This window comes from Anopheles arabiensis, chromosome 3, assembly GCF_016920715.1.
Source record: "Anopheles arabiensis isolate DONGOLA chromosome 3, AaraD3, whole genome shotgun sequence".
Lineage (NCBI taxonomy): Eukaryota > Metazoa > Arthropoda > Insecta > Diptera > Culicidae > Anopheles > Anopheles arabiensis.
This window is the reverse complement of record NC_053518.1, coordinates 59,214,737-59,222,554: the sequence shown is the minus strand read 5'-3', so window position 1 is coordinate 59,222,554 and position 7,818 is coordinate 59,214,737. Positions and strand designations below refer to the sequence as shown.

At 48.2% G+C, this 7,818-nt stretch overlaps 1 pseudogene; it reads left to right on the top strand.

Moving 5' to 3' along the window:
* Positions 1 to 1,224: 1,224 nt before the first annotated feature.
* Positions 1,225 to 4,125, top strand: LOC120901093 (annotated as a pseudogene).
* The last annotated feature ends 3,693 nt before the right edge of the window (positions 4,126 to 7,818 follow it).

The following is a 7,818-nucleotide window of genomic DNA, read 5'->3' as shown; positions in this document are numbered from 1 at the left end:
CGGAATACAAAGGGTGAAAATCCTCGATGGTATTTTACAGGTGCTGCACCAAATGCTGACAATGTTGTGCAATTGCACATATTTACAGACGCTAACGAACTGGGTTACGGTTGTGCCGCTTACTTTCGAATGCAAACAGCCGTACAACGTTTCACGTCACATTTGTGCGGACACAACAGTGGCGACGAGAAAAAAAAAATAGAGATATACAAGGCGTTCGGGATAATTTTGACAGTCACCTACGGAGAAGAAAAAAATTATGGCAAAATTAATCATCAGGGAATTTTTTGTTTTTGAAATAGTAGCTTATCATGTATTTTATTCATTTTATTCAAAATATCCGCCCTCGGCTTCTATTACGGCCTCCACCCGTCTCCGGAACCGGGAACAAGCCCTGGCGACAGTTTCGCGGGGTAGGGCCGCGAAAACGGACCTGATTTTCGCCATCAGCTCCGCCTTGGTGTTGCTGGAGGTTCTGTTGGTGTCCCGTTCCACCGCGCCCCACACGAAATAATCCATTGGATTAAGATCTGGGGAGCTGGGAGGCCACACATTCGGCGCGGTGAAGTCGTTGAAATTGGCCGGCAGCCACTTTATCGTTTTGGAAGCTGTATGGCACGGAGCGGAATCTTGCTGGAACACGTACGGTCTGCCGTTGGCCACTCTCGTGATCAAGGCGTCATTCAGGGCCATTTTCATCGTGGATGGTGCCACCCCATCTCACGTGCCAACGGTCGAATTCCAATCCCGGATTTCCCATCACGCACGCCTGGAGGTCAGCCAGGAAAGCGTCGGTCCTCACGCAATCCCGCCGCTGAGAATGTGGTTTTCGTGCTGCCACCGCTTCGTCGTCGTCGCTGTTTTCTCCCAGCTCACTCCGGATCGCCTTCACCGTGTTCAGCGAACACTGCACGCACTGCATGATGTCGCGGTTGTCGCGTCCGGCGCGGATCATCATGATGCATGTGATCCGCTTCCACAATGTACTCTTCGCGGGATGTTTTCGCTGCTTGTTCCATACACTTTTAGCTTTCGAATGGCGTATTGCTTGTTTTCCTATGCCAACTCGATCACGAGTTATAAACAAAAATGTAACTGTCAAAATTATCCCGAATGCTCTGTATTACATACACATAGAACTACAGTGCAGTGCAGTGATGCTTTCGGACGCCTTGGTGAATTGTAGTGAAATTAGTGAAAAATTGAGCGATAATTAAGCGAAGGATGAACAGCCCCGAAAACTCCGCTACGGATGAGCAGCGTCGAGAATCCCAACATTGGCCCACCGATTTTGGCGCCAGCACCTCGCGGCAGTATCATCCGCCTCCTGGACAAAATGGGAGTGGGCCGCCATCACAAAATGCTGCCCCTGTACCATCATTTTTATTCCAGGGGGCAATGCCATCTACTAATGAAGCAAGCACGGTAGTTCAAGTGTTGCAGCTTCTTAAGCAACAGATGGCACAACAGCAGCAATTAATGGAGCAGCTGATGAGTCAGCAGCAAGTTTCGTTCCAGCCGCAGCAGATTCATCCGCCTCCGCAGCCAACACCCAGCAACCCCGAACAAATTTTGGACACCATTGCGAACCAAATCGTGGAATTCCGTTTCGAACCTGACTCGGAAATAACATTCGAGGCCTGGTTCGCCCGCTATGAAGAGTTGCTGACCAAAGATGCTTCCAGGCTCGAAGATGCTGCCAGAGTTCGCCTTCTGATTCGTAAGTTGGGTCCCAAGGAACACGAGAGACTAAAAATTTTTCTTTTGCCTAGCTTGCCACGCGATTTCACCTTCGACGCCATCGTGGACAAACTAAAAAAGCTTTTTGGCAAAATGGAGTCGCTTCTCAGCAAACGGTACAAATGTTTCAACATTACAAAAGCACGCTCGGAGGATATGCTGACCTTCGCTTGCCGCGTAAACCGTGCTTGCGTAGATTTCGAGTTGTTGAAAATGACGGATGATCAACTCAAAACTTGGTGTTCGTGTGTGACCTCAGGGAAGACGAAGACGCCGAAAGCCGTACTCGCCTTTTGTCTCGCATCGAGGAAAAATGTGACATCACTCTCGAGCAGCTGTCTGCCGAATGCCAGCGAGTGGCTAACCTTAAGAAGGACAGTGCGATGATTGCTGATTGCAGTGAACGTGTTCTAGCGGTAAAAGAAATCATCAACGACGGTATTCGTACCAACCGCGGAATCAATATTAGGACACGTCTCATTCACACTTCCAGTCGAGCGCCAATGGAAGGCGCACACAGCAGGGATGGGAGAACGAGAAGGCAGAATATGATAAACCTAAAATCCTTGCTGGCTGTGCGGAGAGCTTCATTGGATGCGTGAATGTACGTTCATCCAATCATAAATGTCGCGACTGTGATCAAATCGGCCATCGTGAAGGATGTTGCAGCACTGCAAATCCACGTCGTAAATATGTCCACTACAACAACACTACAAGCTGAGGTGAAATCCATCACTGCTAGTAACCTTGGAGCTTTTCCTATAAGCTTCGATGAAGTCGCTTGTGAGACAAAATATAGACTCCCTGTTAAGAAAGCTTCACAAATACATGCAAAATTAATGGCAAAGATAAGAAATAATAGAACTAATAATAGAAAAAAGTACATTAAAAATAATTTTGAAAATTTCTATTTTTTATGCTGGCAAGAACAAAGTTTTATGTAGCTTTGCTGAAAATTTGAAGTCATTTTAATAACTAAACACAAGTTATGCACATTTTACCACGCAAAAAAATCTGAGTCTGACGTCTGACGTTTAACTGCTCGGTCGCATATCGCTGTGCTCCGCGTTTTTCCAAAATATTTAAGTGTATTTTCTAACGTACCCAGTTAATACTCGTTCAATTGACTACCAAACTGCTTCCTGTTACTGTTGCGCGTTAGTGTGTTATTTCATTGACCCACGACTGTGTATTAACGTTTTTAATCCGGGTTAACGGTGGTGTGATCAAAACCGCGCATAATTTCGCGATGGCGGCTATCTGTTTCGCGTGTGCTGTGCCACTGGATGCTGCCGACTGTATCGTCGGCTGTGCGTACTGTGAGGCTACTTTTCACCGCGGTTGTTGCAGGCTGCCTTCCGAGCTGATTGATGCGGTCCTGACTCACATCGATCTGCACTGGAGCTGCACTGGGTGCACCAATATCCTGAAAAATCCGCGCTGCCGATCAGTCAAAGAGATCGGGGCTCAGGTCGGTTTTCAAGCTGCTCTCACCTCAACTGTTGCGGCTATGGGGAAGCTTATTGAACCGATTATCGCCGAGGTGCGCAGCGGATTTACTCTACTGCAAAATGCACCCATATCTCAGCTTTGCAATACCGATCCTCGGCCCGTTGCGGGTAGAAAGCGGCGGCGTATCATCGAGGATTCTATGTCCCCTGATGTCAACAAAAACGTAAACATTCGTCAAAATAACATGTATGCAGCGTCATCGCCAAGCGCGTGCACTAACACTACAGTCGGCATCCCACCCCGTCTACGCTACCGGAAGAACTCATGGGAACCGATACGCTATCGTCACCGCTTCGAGCAGCGTTTCCCCAGCCGGCCACAGACAGAATATGGATCCGACTATCTCGCTTGTCCACTGCCGTCACCGTGGAGCAAGTGGTCGCTTCTGTGAAACGCCGTTTAGCCACCGATGACGTCCTAGCATACTGCTTGCTGAGGAAGGGAGTCAGTGTTGACAGCGTAAACTGGCTTTCTTTCAAAGTGAGAGTACCGGCCGCCCTTCGTCACGCAGCACTCGCCCCATCGTCCTGGCCTGTCGGTATTGGTGTACGTGAATTTGTACAATCCCGTCAACGAGAGCATGGACACTCATCGTCACCAATCACCATCAAACACCGTTCTCTCACACGCACACCTGTTGTCATCGATCGCCGTTCGATGCCTCGCACACCAACATCCACTGTCTATCACTCACCGGCAAACGCATCAACTTCACAGGCTCAAACACTAACATCACCACAATTGGGAGAACACACGCTGAATGACACCACTCATGGTCCTAATTCAACACTCATTGACGGCCCGCTTTTAATTCGCCGCACTTCCAACACCAACTTACAACAGACCACACTTGACCGTTTCTTTCACGAATAGACGAACCTCTGTTAAGTCTGCACAAACACCTACCTGTTATGTTCCTGCTGCTAATGCGCTTCGCACTGCCCGTTCCACTGCCTCTGTTTACTATCAAAACGTGCGGGGACTGCGCACGAAAGGTCGATGAAGTTCGCCTGTCGGTGTTGGAATCCAATTTCGGTGTAATAGTGCTTACGGAAACCTGGCTCGATCCTAGTCTACCTTCGGCTTTGCTGTTTGACGATAGCTTCCGAGTCTACCGATGCGATCGTAGTGTTGACAACAGTACATGTTCCCGCGGTGGAGGTGTGTTGATTGCGTGCTCTCAGTCTCTGACGTCACGGGAACACACAACGGTGCATCCATCGCTTGAGCTAGTGTGCGTTGTAATACAACTAGGCAATTCCCGACTTTTCATCATTGCTGCATACCTCCCGCCTAGACTTGCCGCAAATGCTGCCACGCTCCGTGAAATCGAAAACTGCATTCGCTCATTATGCTCAACTATGCATCCCGGAGACGGTTTACTCCAGTTAGGAGACTTCAACCTACCTCTCGTCTCCTTGTCAGCCGCTCAGCATGATCCGGATTTGCCATTTCTGCATTATGAGCCACGTACGCGATCGGCTCTCTCCGCTCTGTTTATGGACGAGATGCATCATAGCGGACTTTTCCAGATCAATGGTCATCTTAACACCAGCGGACGCGTCTTAGACCTGGTGTTTGCAAATAATGCTGTTGCTTCTGTTTGCCTTCCGCTTGAACTTTGCCTCACCCCGCTGTTAGCAATTGACACCTATCACCCTGCGCTTGAGTTGGCCATCCCGCTACCACGAGAGGAATCAGCCGTTCCTGCGCTAACATCACGCCTTGACTACGCGCGGACGGACTTTAACAGGCTCCTGCCGATGATCGCCTCGTTCGCGAATGTCTTCGATTGTTCCCGTTACGCCACTCTTGAGCTCGCTGTGAAAGATTTTGAGCGGTTCATGTTGCAAGCCCTGAATGAATGCACGCCGGTGAAACGACCTAAACGAGGCCCCCTTGGGGTGACAGAACGCTGCGCAGGCTCAAAACGGCTAAAGCTGCCGCGTATCGCGATTATTTGTTGCGTAGGTGTCCCGCTGCATTGCGCAACTATAATACTGCGCACTCTCTCTATCGGCGCTATAACAGGTTCCGCTACCTGGGGCACGTACGGCGTACGGTTGCGCTGCCGCGGCAATTCACGTGTACTGTGGAACTTCGCAAACAATCGTCGGAAATCCTCTGGTTTTCCTAGCTCCGTCAGTTACAACGGGCGCAACGGCAACAATCCGTCTGCTGTATGTGATATTTTTGCCTCGCGTTTTGCCGCCACCTTCCTTCCAGCTGTAACTGATGAGAGGCAGATAGCCGACGTATTATCAAAAGTACCGGTGGATGCTATGGCCCCAAACTTGCCGATCATCGATGAGTATTCAGTCTCGAAAGCGATTGACAGGCTGAAATCTTCGTTTGCTCCAGGGCCTGACGGGATCCCGGCTTCCACGCTTAAGCGTTGTGGCACCACCATCGCGCCTATCCTGGCCTCGATTTTTCGCGACTCGCTGCGTTCGGGCATCTATCCTGCCTGCTGGAAAACTTCGTGGCTTGTTCCAGTGCACAAAAGGGGACAAATCAAATGCATGTAATTACCGTGGCATTACATCGCTTTGTGCCTGCGCTAAGGTCTTCGAGCTCCTGGTGTACGAACCTCGAACTACATTAGCACAGCTCAACATGGATTTGTCTCAGCGTTCAACCACCACCAACCTGGTTGAGTTCGTTAGCCTCTGCCACAGGACCATCGATGCCGGCTCGCAGATCGACGCAGTCTACACGGACATTAAGGCTGCCTTCGATAGCGTTCCGCACGCCTTGCTGCTCGCAAAGCTCGAAACGCTTGGCCTGCCTGTGCAGCTGGTGGCCTGGATGCGTTCCTATCTTGCTGGTCGCACATACTGCGTGAAGATACGTCGCGCCGTATCGATGCTTCTTCGGAGGTGCCGCAGGGGTAACCTTGGACCGCTGCTGTTTGTCATTTTCCTGAATGACGTAACACGGTTGCTCCCTCCTGACGGCCACCTACTGTATGCAGACGACGCGAAGCTGTTCCTGCCTATCCGTGACCGGTCAGACCAACTCCGCCTTCAAGCCACTCTAAGTGCCTTCCAGTCATGGTGCTCTTTGAATGGTCTTGAATTGTGCGTCGAGAAGTGTGTTGTCGTTACGTTTGCGAGAAAGCGGTGCCCCTTAGTGCATGACTATGCGTTAAATGGATCTACCATTGGTCGCAAAAGCTGTGTCACGGATCTAGGAGTGCTCCTTGACGAAAAGTTGAGCTTCCACGATCAGCTAGAACACGTTGTCACTAAGGGTAACCAATTGATCGGCTTACTAAAACAAATAGCACGAGACATCACTGACCCGATCTGCATCAAGACGCTATACTGTGCTTTGGTGCGACCAGTGTTAGAATACGCTTCAGTAGTATGGTGGCCAACAGCTGCTCGCCCCTAGCTCGTTTAGAGTCGATCCAGCGCAAATTCACGCGGTTCGCTTTGCGCTCCTGGAGTGTCCAACTTGACTATGAGGGACGCTGTGCGTTGCTTGGCATCGAGACACTGAAGCAGCGGAACTGCAACGCTCAGAGGCTGTTTGTCGCGGGACTTCTTGACAATCGGATCGACTCGCCCGCGCTTCTTTCGAGGCTCAACATGTATGTCCCGCCGAGATCGCTCAGAGCTAGATCGCTACTTGACGTGGAGGAACGCCGCACTCGCTTTGGCTCCTCTGATCCGTTTATTCGTATGTGCCGTGAGTTTAATGTTATTTGTGATCGTCATCAACCTGACATGTTGCGCACCGCATTGTTCAATAGTATTCGTGTCGTGCGACCTTTTACATGTTAATTATGTTACTTAAGACTAAGCGTGACAAATGAATGACCGAAATGTGACTATGTTATAATGAATGAATGTAAATGAATTCGCTTCAAGTGGGCCACTTGCGGTCCGTTGAATTTTAATTAATAAATAACAAATAACAAATAACAAAATGCAATTTCTCATGCAAAATGTATGACCTACCCGGGTAGGTGGTCATAGAAGTAAGGGGTAAAAAGTTAACATAAAAATAATATATGAAAAATAATTTTGAAAATTCCTATTTTTTATACTGGCAAGAACAAAGTTTTATGCAGCTTCCCTGAAACTTTGAAGACATTTCAATAACTAAAACAGATAATATGATCAATTTACCATCCAGAAATGCAAACTCCCATACAAAATGTATGACCTACCCGGGTAGGTGGTCATAGAAGTAAGGTATACAAATTGAAAAAAAAAATGTTAAAAATAGTATTTATTATTTTTTTAATTCTGATTTTTTTTTTTACTGGGAGGAAACATATTTTCTAGGCATTCCTTAAATTTCAAGTCAATATATGAATTCTATCAAAAGATATTAATAATTTAAAACGCAAAACATACCCGGGTAGGTGGTAATAGAAATGAAGGTTAAACGCATTAGATATGATGTTCTCTTCTTCTTCTTATTATTAGGTTTGATGGAATAATATTCTCCTATGTTTTCCGTCATACGGAGCCATAATCAGAGTTTTGACCATCTGTTTAAAGGAGGGGGATTCAAGGTCCATTCTCCTTTTCTGTGTTCTCTTCTTTGGTTTAC